The following is a 17,515-nucleotide window of genomic DNA, read 5'->3' as shown; positions in this document are numbered from 1 at the left end:
TGCTCATGCCAGCTCAGGAACTGCAGCAGCTCTACCTCTTCTCCCCCCCACACCATGGAGACGGTGCTGGGGGAAACTGGATTTTAAGCTGGCTCCCCCCCACCATTGATGCCTTTGATACAGAGGCAGTAGAGCGGGGGGGAGGAGGGAGCAGTAGAGAGTAGTCACTTACATAGGTTGAGCTTGCTAGATGGTATTGTTCCCAAATACATAATGCCCCCTCTGCATCCCACCCCAAATTGATCCCTAAACTAGACAGACATGTTGATCACCACTGAAGAGTTCTGCTTTCACAAGCTAGTTCTCAAAGATGACCAACAAAAATTCTGACATGCAGATTCTAGGATCAGCTGCTGATCTTAAGTATGTTATGGAAAAACCATGTTAGTGAAGAGCAGTGAGTCATGTCTATGGTTTTTGGAGCACTAAACACAACTGCACTGTTGTATATTTTTAAAGAGAACCAGGAAAGACTATTCCAGAGAAACAAAGGATCCTATATTCAAGGCTTAAAGAATTTGTTGGACAAGTATTAGCCAAAACAAGGCACGATGCCCACTCTTCCTCTCCTGAAGAAAGTCTTGCTGTTAGTATGGTATTAAAAACTGAAATTTCCCTCTTTAAAAATTCCTCTAATATTTGTAGTGCTATTAAGCCAGCTTGCCATCTCTTCCCCATAACAGTTGAAGTGGTAAATTCAGTTGTTAGTCCAATGGACAAAAACCAGTTAAATCCTCTACACATCCCCACAAAAATCCACTGTGCAAACAGTCTAGGAAAATTACTTGGGCTTAAACCCTGATACAGCAAAGCAATTGTCATGGCTGTTGGGGCCCAAAGTACTAAAGATGTAAATAAGGCCACAATGGCCTGAACAGCCTCTCCTAATTCTGCTGAAGAAACATTGTAAGCATTCAGGTTTACGTTGTTCCAGTTTATTTGCATATTAAATATCCAAGATATTGTTCCACACCTGTTTTAGAGGACGTATTGGCTATTCAGTAACTGTGTAAGAGAGAGGTAATAAAAATCTGTTTAGCATACAACTAAAGGGGTGACAAGCAAAAGGTGGGAGGTCCATCAGCCAGTCAACTGCAATTCTTCCACTGTTTTGCCCATTCCAGTTCAGTGCAGTGAATTGAGACGCTCAAGGCACCTATTTGGTTGACTACAGCAATTGTTTGCTTCTAGACAGATATTGTCACAAAAAACAAAATGCCTGCATGCTTTTATTAGACACCTTTAGGTATATTCTGTGGCACTGGATTCAAGACAGGTTTTTGAAGTGTGGCTAGCAGTTTTAATTAAATGCTGATTGATACTGTGCTTATAGGACAGAAGGACTTACCCATTGTGCCACTGGAGGAGCCCTCCCTCCCCCAACCTCCCTACCTTCAGGAGCCCCCTTAGCCTTCGTATGATCCAAGGGTACCAGATCCATCCCTCAGGAAGCTGGTGGTGGCTGCCCCCAGACTGGGTGGGACTCCAAACCTCAGTCACCATCAGCTTCCCCAGCCCTACCTTTCTGAGGTACCAACAAAATTGTTAGTTTTAACTCTGGGTTGACCAACTAAGTTGTTAAAATACTTCCCTCCCCACTCTAGAGAAAGCTTAATGGCACAGGTGCTGGAATTAAGGGTGCAAAGGATTTACAGTTTGGTTCAATGGCTCTCTGCATTCCCACTATACAAATTACTACAGCACCCCTGTCAAATGGTGATTACCTTCACCTGGCAGCCATGCAATATAAAAACCAAGAGTAAGAATTTAACCCAGAATAGACATTCTTAGAAAATCTGTCAGTTGGTAGACTCCCAGAGTTGGCACTAAGCATTAACAGACTAAGCATTAACAGACTAAGCAATTGCTTAGGACCTAGAGCAGCTGAAGGGGGCTCCCTAGTCACTTACACATTGGGAAAAGACAAGGATATGCCTGCCTCAGACCCCACATGGGCTAGTACTGGCCTCTACAGAACTGAGATATAAAAGCCGTTAGCTAGGTAGCAATGCTACAGCACATCAAATCATTGTAGATGTCAGCAACACAGCAGAAGAAAATTAAATCTCCCTTTTCTTTTAGGTGACCTGTAAAGAAAAGCATGGGGTTTCTGGTTTAGTTGGTTTTTCTGCCCGAATTATAAAGGTAGTGACATTGTGTATTAATCATGGTTAAATATGCATTAGATGTACATAGACCTGAATACTTTCTTGGAATATTTGAGCGCTAGTAATACATCACATTATACCTGAACTAATGAAACCTGAGACTGAAGACTATCTTACATCTATGATTCAGAACTATTACTACTGCAATAGTGAAAAATCAGAGCAGATTCAGGCTAGGGATGTAAGAGTAGTTCAATAGTCAACTACTTGATAAGCCTAGCCTATATCAGAGGCAGCAAGAGGAGGGGGAATCCAGCTTAAGCCAGTTATCCACAGTGGGGGGGGGGGAGAAGGAGGAGACGAGAAGAGGCACAGCAGCACTGTCTTAATGTAGTAAGAGCCAGGCAACTCTTACTAAAAGTAAAAAAGGCAGAGTTGCAGCCTGGTTAGCTCCCAGGGGTTGGGAAACACTCCCAGCTTGTGCTGCCCTCGGGAGCTAACCCCGCTGTGGCTCTACAGTTTAAATGCAGTGCATTTAAACTGGAAAACTGCAGTGGGGGGGTAGCAAGTGAGCCCCCTTATTGACTAGTCAGTTAGAATTTCTATTGGACTCCTAAATTCTTGATTTAGTCCCAAGATGAGCACAGGACTTGGTCCAATAAGTAAATATTGCTGGACCACTGGGAAATTGTGACTAACATAACAAAATTTAGTGATCTTGTGGTGGATAGGAGGCAAACTCAGCAGCCCAACAGTGTGGCATTTAATTTCAGAAAGGGGAACATAAAAATGAGGTTAAACAGAAGTTAAAAGGTACAGTGACTAAGTAAAATCCCTGAAAGCTGCATGGAAACTTGTCAAAGACACCATAATAGAGGCCCAACAACACACAGTAAAAACCAAAAAAGTGCCACTGTGACTTAACCAAGTAAAAGCAGCAGTGAGAGAAACAGGCATTGTTTAAAAAGTGGAAGTTAAATTCTAGTGAGGAAAATAGAAAGGAGCATGAGCTTTCAAATTAAGTGTAAAAATATACTAAGAGCCAAAAAGGAGTTTGAGGAGCAGCTAGACAAAAACTTAAAGTAATAGCAAAATATTAAGTACATCAGAAGCAGGAAGCCGACTAAACCACCAGGGGGGGGCCCCTGGATGATAGAGATGCTGAAGGAGCACTCAAGAACACAAGGTCAATTCAGGGAAACTAAAGGAATTCTCTGCTTCTATCTTCACAGAAGAGGCTGTTAGGGAGATCCCCAAAACTGAGCCATTCTTTAGGTGACAAATCTGAGGAATTGTCCCAGATTGATGTATCAGACAAGGTTCTGGAACAAATTGATAAACTCAACAGTAACAAGCCACTGAGACCAGATGGCATTCACCCAGGAGTTCTGAAAGTCAAATGTGACATTGCAATACTATGAAGTGTTATTTGTAATCTATCATTTAGATCAGCTCTGTACCTAATGACTGGAAGATAGCTAACACCAACATTTAAAAAGGGATCAAGAGGTGAGCCTGGCAAGTACAGACTGTTACGTCTAACAGTCAGTACCAGGCAAGTTAGTTGACACTCTAGTAAAGAATAAAATTGTCAGACACATAGATGGACATATGTTGGGGAAAGTTGGCATGATTTCCCTTTACTGAAGCCATGTTGTACTAATCTACTCAAGTTCTTTGTGTATGTGTGTGGGTGGGGGGAAGAGGTTCCAACATGTGGACAAGAGGGATCCAGTAGATCTAGTGTACTTAGATTTCTACAAAGCTTTTGACAAGTTCTCTCAAAGGCTCTTAAGTTAGGTGTTACGGGATAAGAGGGAAAGTCCTTTCATGGACTGATAACGGGTTAGAAGACAGGAAACAAAGGGTAGGAATAAATGGTCAGTTTCCAGACTGGAGAAAGGTAACTAGTGGGGTTCCCCCTCCCCCAAGGGTTCATACTAGGACCAATCCTATTCAATGCATTTATAAATGATCTGGAGAAAGGGGTAAACAGTGAGGTGACAAAATTTGCAGGTGATGAACTACTCAAGATATTTAAGACCAAAACAGACTGAAGAGCTTCAGAAAATTCTCAAACTAAGTGACTGGGCAACAAAATGGCAAATGAAATTTAATGTTGATAAATGTAAAGTGATGCAAATTGGAAAAAATCCCAACTACACATACAGTATGATGGACTAATTTAGCTACAACTACTCAAGAGAAATCTTGGAATCACTGTGGATAGTTCTCTGAAAACATCCACTCTATGTAGCAGCAGTCAAATGCAAATAGTGTTAGCAATCATTAAAAAAGGGATACAGAATAAGAGAATCTTATTGCCACTATATAAAACCATGGTATGCCTACATCTTGAGTACTGCACTCAGAAGCTATCACCTCATCGCAAAAAGGATTGGCATTGGAAATGGTTCAGAAAAGGGCAACAACAAAAATTAGGAGTTTGGAACAGGTCCCATATGAAGAGAGATTTAAAAGATCAGGACTTTTCATCTTAGCAAAGAGGAGACTAAGAGGGGACGATATGACAGAGGGCCATAAAAAGCATGACGGATGCAGAAGAAAGTAAACAGTTATTTACTTATTCCCTCAATTAAAAAAACTAGGGGACAAATGAAATTAAACAAACAGAAGCTTAACAGTGCAGTCAGTCAACCTGTGGAACTCCTTGCTAGAGGATGTTGTGAACCAGGACTTTAACCCAGGGTTCCAAAAACAAAAAAGCCACACCCACACAACCTAGAATTCATGAAGGTTAAGTCCATCAATTGACATTAGCCAGGATGGGTAGGAATCCTTTATCAGAGGCTGCAAATGGATGACAAGAAAGGATCACGTGATGATTACTTGTTGCAATCCCTCTGGGGCATCTGGCATTGGCCACTACTGGAAGACAGGATACTGGGCTAGATGGACCAAAGGTCCGACCCAGAAAGGATTTCTTATGACAACTCAATTAGATGATTATCCGCAATGTAACATTCATAGTGCAGACACCAAGCTTATTTTATGAGGCAGCAAGGAAGAAGAGCTAAGGAAGTTTAACCCCAAACAATTCAATTAATAGCAGCTACAGTTACAATACAAAAATAAGTAGTGTGTATCATAGAACTGGCAGAGACCTCAGAAGGACATCAAGTCCAGCCCCCTGCTCTAGGCAGGACCAATTCCAACTAAGTCAACTGTAAGTGAAAGTTCTTTAACTAGTTCCAAAAGTAGTGACATACTGAACAGAGGTTTTATCACCATTCATTTGGAGTGTCATCTCAACACACACAGGACTCAGATACTGTAACATTTCCCATCTGTCTTACTTATGCTCCTAGAACTCTAAACGCCAACCATGTTCATCACAAGCTATAGGTCTAATTGCAAGTGTTACCATTAGGCATGGACCTAATATTTATGTTTTTATAAATGAAGCTTCTATGATTTTTGCATTTCTACTGGAAGCAATTCAGATTTGCTTTTCATAAGAGTGGTATGAAGCATAAATGGCCTCTATAGAACATTTAGAAATTGTCCTGATGATTAAATTATAAGAATTCGTTTTCCTTTAAAAGTGTGTGCTAGATAGGACAAAGCAAATTAGCAAGTGTCCTCATATAGGAGTGGTAGAGCAGAGCTTTTTCTGGATACAGCTTCTGCCAAGGTTACTGTAAAAAAAAAAAAATCTAGCTGCAGCATCACCACATTAGACATTAAGATTCACTGCAAATCAACAACGTTTACTGTAACTTGTTCTTTGACACTGGAAGTCTTCCAGAATCTCAGGTGTCAAAATCCATTTCTGCATAGTATTTTGCCCTCAGATTATTTCTTCTTAAACCCTTTGTACTCTGAGTGGAGCATACATCATCTACAAGTCTCTCCCACTTCACTCTGTCTTGAGACAAAACTTCTAGCTGACTCCAGGAGTACCCCAATTGTTGTCCTTCAATCTCAGTAGATCTCCATGTTGTCTGAGGTCTTCCTCTTGTGTTTTCCTTGCAGGTTTCATGTGAGAGCTTGGACGGACTATGCTGGATGATGGTTTTGAGAGGCTGGCCTAGCCTTCCCCACTTGATTTGAAAGTGGAGTGGTTCTTGTCCTGCTCTGTTCCAAAGCTCCTCATGTGTGTCAGTCTTGCCATTTGAAGTGAAGGACAGTCTTGCATCTGTTTTTGAATGTCTATAGCTTGTGATTTGAAGATTTTTTTTTTTTTTTAGTATGCCAGGTCTCGCATCCGTACAAGAGCGTACTCTTCACCTTTATGTTGAAGATTTGCAGATCTTATCTATGAACTCCATATAGGACAAAGTCTTTAATGCAGCTGTTGCTTTCCCTATCCTAGCATAGATATCCTTGTCTGTTCCTCGGTCTCTGCCCATAATACTCCAAGTAAATAAACTGCTCCACATCTTCTAGGTTATTTCTACTTACCACATTTTAAATTAAAAAGAAGCAGAACCAAACATTTCAAACTGTTGCAAAACTACACTCCAGTACAACTGTCTAACACCAAAAGCCAATTCTTGTTATGAACACTAGTGTAAATTCATCATTAATCTATTCTCTAAATCTAGATAACTGGTCAGAAAAATTTTAGTTCCTGCTTAGAAATTGGACCAATATGTCAAAACACCCAAACACTGTTTAATAAGTCACTTAGGAGAACTGCAATTTGTCCAAATAAATGTGAGCTTTTAGGATTAAAGCTTCATTTAAGAAAACTCTCTCAAAAGTGTGCAGCACACTAGATTTTAACCTCTGCTAATGAGCATATTAAAACAAATTTCAAATCTCTGAAGATGAGACCTCCTTAGTGCAAATCAAATTCATTCAATTGAGTTTTGTTTTGCAGGGATAAATGGTGAACAGCAGCAAGAAAAGATCAAAAGCCACTAGCCTGAATAGGATTGTCATGTGCAAACTTTTAGCATTGCAGAGATAATTGTCTTTTTTCCCCCCTTCAACTCTACCTTAAACAATCTGAAGTTTTAGATTGAATTCCTAAAATGCTTATTTGAGGAATGCAGCTCAGGAGCAGATGGAAGAGAACAGTCTGGATTCTGCTAAAGTAAAAATAGTGATTCTTTCCCTCCCCCCAATTGATTAAAGTACCAAATTGCAATCAATGGGAGGGAGTAGACCTTCACCCTATTAACCAAGGGCTTACTGAGCTAGCAACAAACATAATAGGAAACCACAAAAACATTTAAAATTAAGTAATCCTCAAGGTACATATATGGGACACTAAGTTTTACATATGAATGACAAATCTTAAGTATTCTGCTATTTTGTTTTTAAAGTCAGCTCATATTCCAGTCTTAATAGGACACTTACTCAGAATATCACTTTGTACCGTAAAAAAACCACTGAGGTGACTAAATATCACACTTGCACTGTGCGCTCTGGCTAGCTTTAAGTCTGCACAACAGAAATAAAACAGTATTAACAATAAATTAAGATTATTAGGCCAGTAATGTGGAAAGATTTATGCAAATACTAACTAGAATGTTCAAGACTTATCAATTTCTCTAAAGACTAAAGCAGTTACAGCCTTTAGTCTGCACAAGAAAGGATCAGTCATTTTGCTGGAACAGAATACACTGGAATTGAGAGGACTATCACTGTGACGGGAAATGTCAATTCAAGTATGACATTAAAAGGCTTTTGAAAGAGAAAATAAAGTCTCAGTATGTCAAATTTTAATGTTAGAATGTCTGAGCTCCCTTACAGTTTCAAGGTTACTTGCAATTAGTCTAGCTTCCATTCCTGCCAACCCTATGTACATCAAAAAAGTTAATCTGAGACACCTGTGCTGTTTCAGCATCTTGCACACTAAATCAGCAGTCTTCTTCCATTGTCTATGAGAAGACAAGCTGCAGAAAAGGTTATAGATGTGCTTATAAAGGTCTATGGAAAGAGTTAAATGTCTATGGATTCAGATCTTTGACTTGCAACAAAGAAGAACATAAAATGCCAAATTGAAGCTGTAGTTCAAATTTGACAATGCCACTGTCACCTCCTTCACCCTCAATTTTAGATGAGTTGATCGCAAATCTTTATATCCTGCCATTTTTGTGAGCCCACCAGGGAAAGATCATGCAAGCCACAGCTGTTTAAAGGTTTAGGGAGCCATAACAGCATAACAAAACTCAAACGAATATAGTATTTACTGAATACATCAGTTATTATCTACCTCAAATATCAGTCACTGAACAGCTTAAATTCAAATACCAGGTACTGAACTGTACAACTAAACAACGGGTCAAGTGAAATGTCTTGTCCACGTTTCGACTTAAGTGTTGCAGCTTAGTCTTAGGATATTAGATAGTCAATCTTGAATGTTAAGCAGCTATTTACTTGTTCTTAAAAGGGTGCCAACATCTCTACTGATGCTAACACCTTATCTCTAGACCAGGGGTGTCCAAACTTTTTTCAAAGAGGGCCAGATTTGATGAAGTGAACATGCGTGAGGGCCGACCATTTTGCCTGACATTCTTTGAACCATTAAAATTAAATGCAAATTAACTATTTTATGCAAAGTTTATTGCAAACAACATACTTTTCATTTCGTCACATGGATGACCAATCTAAACAGGTGTTAAATCACTCTGCCTTTCATATCTGAAGGCCAGATGAAAAAAAATCCAGGAAGCTGAAATATATGTCAGGAACATTGTAAAGTACATTACATATTATTGGTAATAGATTGTGTCAACTTTTAAGTTCAAAAAATATGAACAGGAACATAACACCAAGTATACATGTTGTGTCCAAATATATTTATAACTGATTTAGACCACTGACTTTAACTGAGATTTTACAATGTATTCATCTCAATACATATGGATTCGTTGGGGGCCATAAAAGATAGATATTGCCAAGTTACCTGGGGGGCCGTATTAAACCGGAACACAGGCCGCAATTGGCCCGCGGGCCGGACTTTGGACATGCCTGCTCTAGACTATTTCACTGCAAATATCAGATACAGATCATACTAATGTACATGAAACTGAGCCAAAGTTCTAGGACAGGCAGAAATACTCTAAGCTGTGGAAAGTCTTGATGTTACTAGGCATGTTTTCCCTCCCATTATCAATTACACTATACAAGTGAAAATGGAAGGGTAATACCAGAATAAAGACATACAATGAAAGTTAAAGGAACAAATATAAAAGTTGATCAGAGGAAATAGTTCCAGGGATTACTCTTCTTACACAAGAGTGTACCACAAGATATTCTTGAGGAAAAAAAGCTTACTAGCAATCAAAAAGCAGATTTATATAAAATTAGGCAAATCATATTAGGCAAATCAAGTTATATGAAACAAGCAATTTTGAAGGCAAAAGCTCTGTTTCAGGATGCAAGCCAAGCACTAAAACCTGCAGACGTTAGTGAAAAATTCCCTGTCAACAATCTTCTTCCAAAGTACTTGGTATTAGGATACTGAACTAACTGAATCCCTGGTCACACCCAATATGGCCATTCTGATGTTAAAGCCTCAGAATTACATGCTTGCCTTTACATTCAGAACACTGAACCATGTATTCTTTGCAAATATTCTATTCAATTTTTGCTTGATGCCAAGCCACCAACTTCTTGTTATGATTTGAGGTAAATGTGTGGGAGTGATTGAAGAGTAAGGAGTCAAAGTTTTCAAGAGACATGCTAGTGAAGTAGTTTCTCCAGAGTTCTAATCAGTGAATAGAAGATAAAAATCAACTTATTTCCTGTTCAGGTAAGATAAATATAATTGACTTTTGTTGTGATGCAAGTTATAACCTTGCCCTTGTTACTGATCATAACCATTAGCTCTTGTCTATTTCCGGTAGTGATGCCAGTGGTCAGGAACAGGGCTAAGGCATTTTCTTCCACAGGGTGGAGCGCTGGGATAAGCTAAGAAAGCTAGTGCCCAATTTTCCATGTTCTTTCCCCACCCCGGGCCAGTTCCTGTACTTATGCACAGTTTCCAGTCACTATAAACTAAAATGACAAGAAACCTCTGCATATTTAAAATGTTCACACAGTATTTCTGAAGCATGCAGAACATTCAAAATGCAAAAGTTATTCCAAGGTTCCTCAAGCGAAAGGCAATGCAAGCTGTGCAAAAAAAAAAAAAAAAAACCACATGCTGCCTGTGATGCAAATTTCTTGATCTGTATAAGCTCATCCAGGAAGAAGAGAGCAGATGCATGGTTATGACAATGAAATCCATAGACACAGAGGTCAGACCTTGGATTGGAACAGGTGAAAAAGGTGCACTGTATAGAGAGACTGGATGGATGGGTGTACAAGAATGAAAAGCTGTGTTAAGAAGGGGGAGGGAAGTAACCCAGACTGAGGAGCTGATTGGGAGGTACAAAGCTACTACAAAGCAGATGGCAGCAGGTGCTAGCACTGAGTTGAGTTACAACAGATGCATGAACAGAGCAGAAAAAACGAGGAGGAACAGACAGATTCTTGAGACATGACAGGAAACATGACAGGAAACAATTAAGGAGAACAGAAGACTGAGCCAACTAAGCAAACAAAAGGGAAGAGACTGACAAAAGCTATTCAGCCACAAAAAGCATCTCACCACTAAGAATATTTGCATAAAGACAATCAAAGTACTCATATTACAGAGTGCAGGAACTAAATTTGACCAAGATCCAGAACACTAAATATTAGTAGAGAAAGGAAACATTCTGGCTACATACACTACCCTCACCCCAAAGTTCTGTAGTCAAATCTGACAGCTCCCCCTCCATGATATGAAGCCTACACCACACTCAGATCCTTCCCTGCCATTTCTCCACCTGCTCTCCTTGCTTAAGCCTGCCTGAACTTCCTTCTTGGCCCAACTAGAACCCTACCCTCCACCAACCCAGTCCTTTTTTAAAATGGAGTTTAGCTAGGCTAAACCCCAAACGCCTGCACATCAAGTTCTAGCACCTTTAGCTCCCTTTTCTATACTGAAGAAAAAACCTCATCAATAGCGTTTCACTGTTAGAATAATTGAGTAGACAATCATGGAACTGAGATTCCAGCTGTAAGCTTTAGCAAGCCGGAAATTCACACTTCTGCAGATTCCCTCTCGCAGTATCTTTTGAGCACGTGGGTCACTCCAAGGAAGGACTGTGTCTACCCCAAATTAATCTATTAACTGGGGGTTGCTAATGTGCTCTTCTCCCTGCCGCCTCTTTGTGTGTGTCCTTAACTACTTATAGCAGCCATCCCAAGGATATCTTCAATTGACAGCCCCTGGCGCTCACGTTTCAGAAAACACAGCTACGCGGTCTTGCCAAACGCTTGTTGGGAAAAATGGCAGCTCGCATTGCGGAGAGGTGGGCGAGCCACACCGCAGCGAAAGGAAACTGCAGATCAGAGGAAACAGCATCTCACGCTGGGGGAGTGTCACTGCAAGAAATACTCTTGGAGATATGAAGATGCACAGAAAACGGCAGAGGAAGCGCAGGATGCGGCCAGGACTTCCTGCAGGCCAAGGCTCTGGGGAGACTAGGCTCGGGAGGCGAAGCTGCCAGCTCCCCATTAATAAGGCGCAGCTGTTCCAACCTTCCTCGGCCCCGCTCGCACAGGCGCTCCCGCTCCGCAGCACAAGCCCCCGCGCCGCTCCCTCCCGCCCCTTGGGGAACGTTTGCCCGGGCTCTTGACACGCGGCGCGCTGCACTCCGAGGCCTCGCTCCCTACCACGCCCAGCCCGCCAGCCGCGCCGCTTCCCTCCTCTTTGCCCTCCCCGCCTCCCACCGCGTGCAATCCCACCTTACTCGAGCGCCTGCACCGCCACCGGAGCGATTCGAGGCGCTCATGCTGCAAGCTAGCGGCGAGAGCCCGCGACACGTTGCAAACGCTCCCGGCAGCGCTCACAAGTGCCCAGGTTGCAATCACGGGGGGTGAGCAACCCCCGCTTCTTTAGCGGCGGGTATTTGGACACAGGCGAGTTTTTAAGCGGGTCCTAAGCAGTACACGGCCCCCAGAAAGAGCTGCAAACAAAGCAGCAGCAAGAGAGAATCGGGCGCTATTGCTCACCCAGGCACGCCAGTGAGAGGAGGCCCCAGAAACGCTTTCCTAGCTGCAGCTAGATAGCAACCGAGTGTCTGTGCACGCCCGCGAGCTCGGGGTTACAAATTCGGACCCACTCGGGGAGTCCTGGAAAGCCTGGGGCCTCCGCACAGGGGCAGCACCAGGAAACACTTGCTTTGGTCTCGGCACAGCCACGCGTTAGTAGTAACTTACTTCGGCCCTGCCTTCGCAGCACCCACGCCAGCAAGGATCCCGCTCTCGCTGCAAGAGGGACAGATGGCCAGGGCGCCGGCGGGAAAATAAACAGGAATCCCCCCTTGAGTGACACCTGAGAGGGGCCAGTGAGGGCGCCGGGAGTCTGCAGCAAAGCGAGGCGTCAACCTCCCAGAGTAAAACGGGCTCCGCCTCGGCCCTACTTATATGGGCGGAGTATCACCGCCCCCTCCCCCACCTCCGCCTGACGGAATGAGCACCGCCCATAACAAGAGCTCTGCAGGGCGCACTGGGGAAGCCTATGGAGCGCCTCTCTATTTGCCAGATTCTGGGAATGGGGTGACAGGGGATGGATTATTTGGTGCTTGCCTGCTCATTCCCTCTAGAGCACGTGACATTGATCACTATGGAAAGACCATTCTGATGTTCTGTAACATCCCCTAGTTGTAATCTGGGACTTAGCTTATCTCCTCCCTTCCTTCCCCCAAAAAAGTTCTTCCAAGCACACTGCCCCCCTTTATTTCTAGGGGGATGTCTAAATAGAAAAACTTTGGAGAAACAGTGTTTGGTCTGGGGAGCTTTCATGCACCTAGGAGTCCCATAAACTATTCCTAGTGTGCAATGGGGCTTGGAGAGATGCCTGCATGGTAGCCTGTTCTCACTACTGTCTCCATGCCAGGATTAGAAGAGCTCAAACTTAATTAATGTAAGAGGGGGGCCCTGCCAGCCTGATAATCATAGGGTAGGGATTTATTAAATCACTCTTCCATTCTCTCTCCCCTCCATTAACAATAATACTTCATGGAGCAGACTTCTATTGTATACACATTCATTCTCTTTGCAGTCTCAGTGCTGTTGTAGTCAAAACCAAAGCACACTCCTAGCAAACAAGTAGGTGAGAAGTTATTGCACTTGTCCTATCTTGAGTTCATTGTCCTTAAACACCTGAGTGCCTCATTAGCCACAACAGATCACCTGTATAGGGCTAGGGGGAAACATTCTCTCAGCAACGCAAGATGGGGCTCCTGTAATTCAGAGCTGGAAGAAAAATGGGTGTGTGTGTGTTAAAAGCAAGGTATAGTTTTAGATGTTTCTTGCTTCACAGAGGATTAGAGTTTATCACCTTTAGGGGGGAAAAGCTTTTATGCTGCAGCTCTTTTTATTTGTGCCCCCTGTCATAGTCCAGCAGGAACAATTTAATATAGATTTGGAGGCGGGCTAGGAGGAGAAAATGTCACACTGATTTTTCCTTATGGCTTTTTTTATACAATATGTTAAAATGACCTGAAGCACATGCAGTTAAGAAGTCCTGGAGGCCTACAGTGCTGTGATTGCTAACTCTAGCTCTCTAAAATAGTGTTTTAGCTGAAGTTTGCTCCTTTGGAAATGAAAATAGTCTTGAGACTGGTCACTGCTAAAATTTAGATTCCTAGTTTAGTAACTCAGTACATTCTCTGGTTGGAGATAAAATGCACTCTATAGATTCTTAGCTTCTAGCAACAGCATACAGTTAATGATACTGTCTACAGAAAGGGCCATGGGGAGGTGGTGGTAAAAGGATTGGATAGTACAGACTAAGTCAAGAATCTCAGTGTTGGGCTGTAAGATGCACTTTTCAGCTTGAGATGCCTATACCCCTCCACCCCATACAGAAGTCTGCTAAACTATGGTGTTTGTAAGCTATAAATCCAGCAAGGACACAACCTCCATTCTCTTGTCTCATAGATTGTACATAAAGAAGCTGCAGACTAGTATTCATTCAAACCTTTAGCAATCTGGATGCTCTTTCTTTGAGGGAGTAGGTATAGCTAGGCACAAAAATATTGTTCTGAGAGTGGGTTTTATCTGGAAGGAGATAGTCACACCCTCAAAGCTAAATGTAAGTACTAAAAGGTTTAATATTCCTTTCACCTCCCAGCAATAAAGCTAGCTGTGCAACGTGTAATTATTAGTTAATATACAGTCTCAACACCAATTTCACTGCCAATGCTGAGAAACAGAATGAAGGAACGTGTCCAACCACCAATTTGCCACAGTTGTATAGCTCTCATATTAATTCTTTTCAGATGTGAAATAGGTGGGTACGTAGAAACGTGATGGGCATAAATTAAACAACAATGGCAATGCTTAGTCCTGTCCTTTACCACGCTGCAGTGCAATCATTTAGCAGCTCCGCCACCCAATCCACTCGTTTAATACAGGAAAGGAAAGAGGTTGAAAAAATATTTTTAGACCCAGGGCACCCAATAAGTCCTCCCTCCCCCACCTGTCACCTTCTCATTTTGTTTCTGCCACTAACTGTAAACTTATCCCATGCAAGAGCCAGATTTCCCTTCGGTTTGTTTTCCTTACGTAATAAGCAGGAGGTTGCTTTATCTTAAATAGAGCCGTATTTAAGTGAAAATGAAGCAAGTTCGGCCAGCCAGTTACAGTCTGGATCAGAAACGCCTCCCATGCTCAACCATTTTTCTCGGTGGAAGCCTGACAATAGCTAAGAGAGAGGAAAAGGGGGGCTGAGGTTGCCGGGATGGCTATCGGGTGCTTACAGGGAACCGCTTTTCAGCGATGAATGCAGTCGCCACGGTAGGACCACGGACAGTGATTGGAGTATACCTCTCTCTCCGTTCTTGCCAGCTCACGCCTTTCTACTGCCTCAACACGAAGCATTTTTAGCTTTCCCAGAACAAAGGGACTCTTGTATAGCGCATGTAAACGGAAACCTCCCAATATAGGCTTTTCATTTGCACTTTAAGATTTGAAAAACAGACTCTCCCCCTATATTACAGCAATACATTTATCAAATTGGACCTTGCATCCCTTCTTCCCAGTCCATCAGTTTTGACAGCTATTTACCTTAGCTAATCACGCGGGCTCACGTACTTGGTCCAGACAACTACAACTCATTGTATGCCGTTACATATGTGCTATCTCGTATCCCTTACAGAATTGACAAAATGCTATTTGGCTAATGCAATTAGACTTGGGCTCTTATCCCGCCTAATCTGCAAACGTAGGTTTATCTTTTCAAAGCGATACTCATTCATTCATCTGCATGATGTGGGTCCCTTCAGATGTTTTACGCAAGTGATGCATTCAGAGTTTAAAAGGTTTATCTTATAATAAGAACTTTAAACCACAGTCTAGCTAGTTTATAGCCTAAGCACTGAATATGTACATCTGCTTGAATGCAAAATGATGTGTGTCTCTCTTCTCCTAGTAGTCTTAATATTGTCAATACTTCGAGGTAGTTGTCCTCTTAATACACGCTAATGAATTGCCTTGAAAGATACATAAGCATATGCAATAGATTAAAATGTATACTGCATACATCCTACACTTTCTGGTATCTGATGTATTAGCTGTCCAAATATTAAAAGAATCAAAACACAACTTACCTTTCTCTCTTCAGCTTAAAAAAAAGTAACGTTGAAGTTCTCCGAATACAGAAGAGTAAGAAGCAGATGGATAGTTCTCAAGATAACACAAAAAAAATCTAAACTGTGAACAGTTATAAGCGGAAGCAAATAAAAAGAAAATGCTTTCCCTCCCAATAGTCCAATACTTAAAAATCAGGAAAAATAAAGGAAAAGGAAAACTTAAAACAAGGAATGTGACAAGGCTAGCCTCCTATTGCAACACAATATAAAAGGGGGAGGGGAGAGAAATAAAGGAAGGAACAAAGAAAAGAAGGGATGGAAGGACGCGTTAAAAGACGGTCTCTTTCTGTCTCCTTGTTTCTTTTTAGTAGCTCGCTACAGAAGTAAAAGGCTGCATTTCTAAGTGAGAACAGAAATAAGGGGGGAGGATGTCTTAAAAGGGAGGCGCAATGGATCACACAGATTTATAGCAACCGGATCACCCAGCGCTCCTCTGCTTCCGCACCACTGTGTGCGAGTGTGTGTTTGCAGCTGTACCAAGCGCCCACCTATCGCGGGCGCCACGCGCGGAAGTATACGCCGAAACTCGATACAACGAAACGTGCTGGTAAGTCTGTGCGCCGCGATTGGTGCAATGGGGTTCTTCTGGCACCTCCCTGGCAAAACAGCTAATCTCTATTGGCCGTCAGTTGGTGTCAATCTGGCACACTCAATGGAGTCCCGTTTCAGGGTAAGTTGCACCGAGAGGTACCACACTCAGCTCAGAGGCAAGGAGAGAAAATAGGAGACCAGGAGAAGAGAGCAGCGTGGGATGGCTCTGACTGAACTATCAGAGTTCCCCGCGGGGTGCAATCTTTATCCGTCAGAAACCCTGATGTTGTAGAGATATTCGGTACTGTGCATTGGCAGCCGCATCTTTCGCATATTCTTGAACATTCAAACGCTTTGTATCCCCTCTATAGCTCTCTCTTTAAACATGAGCAAAAAGAATTGTCTGCCCATCCACCTTGTTTCTCCTCGGTCTGTTTCAATTACTTTCTAGTGCTTCTTGATTGGCCTTAGTGTTTGTCCTTCTGTTAAATACGTTGCAGGAGGGTTTGTTAGACAATACTTTGCAAAGGCAGGAATAGAAAACAACTATTAGGAAAGAGTAGTTTCCACTAGGTCACCCCAGAATAGAGTAGAATAATTAACCTCCCACCCCCCTCCAATCCAGAAAGCTGCTGTAGAAGACTTGAAGCCTTTCATTTATAGGTACATCTACGACATCAGACAACATACTTCGTGGACCACATACTTCTCATAGTCAGTATTGCACTACTCTGCATTCAAAGAAGTTTATTCTACTGACCAATTACTGCTGTAATTTCTCCTCTGGTAGTGAAGATTGATATTAATTGAGATTTTTTTTAGTGACGTCTGTGTAGGGGAAGGGAGAAGGCTTTTCTTACATTACTGTTATCTTTCCAGCAGGATAGCATGGTTATGTTTAAAGACCGTTGTTCTGAATGGGAGAAACAAACCTTCATGATGTACATGGACCTTTCATGGTTTATACTTGTCACGACACTTTCTATTTAAAATCCCAAAAGCTTCCTAGAACATTATTTGTTTCTTTTTCTCTTCTATAAAACAACGGGTATAAAACATTTAGAGTTACAAAGCACTTAAACCTTTCGGAAAGGAACTCTTTCAGATGCTTATTTAGTGCAATCTGCTATTTGCATCTAGCGGGGAGGGGGTTTGGAGAGACATACACAATGATTGGAAGAGAGCAGTAAAATAAATTAGTGTTCCTTGAGA

General features: G+C 42.1%; 1 protein-coding gene across 7 annotated transcripts in view; it reads right to left on the bottom strand.

Annotated features, from left to right (window-relative positions):
* Positions 1–16,268, bottom strand: part of ELAVL2 (ELAV like RNA binding protein 2) — a 201,619-nt gene extending 185,351 nt beyond the window's left edge. For 3 of the 7 annotated variants that reach the window (XM_075931469.2, XM_075931474.2, XM_075931472.2), the window contains exon 1: positions 12,336–12,492. The gene's annotated coding sequence lies outside the window, so the exon portion shown is untranslated. Of the gene's footprint in view, positions 1–12,335; positions 12,526–15,730 lie in introns of those variants that run through there. The other 4 variants (XM_075931470.2, XM_075931478.2, XM_075931476.2 and 1 more) reach the window with 3 other exon arrangements.
* Between the last annotated feature and the right edge of the window lie 1,247 nt (positions 16,269–17,515).

The sequence above is a fragment of the Pelodiscus sinensis genome, chromosome 6 (genome assembly GCF_052426305.1).
Source record: "Pelodiscus sinensis isolate ZL-2025 chromosome 6, ASM5242630v1, whole genome shotgun sequence".
In the NCBI taxonomy this organism is placed as follows: Eukaryota; Metazoa; Chordata; order Testudines; family Trionychidae; genus Pelodiscus; species Pelodiscus sinensis.
Note: the sequence above shows the minus strand (reverse complement) of the source record. Positions and strands in the feature narration are given on the sequence as shown.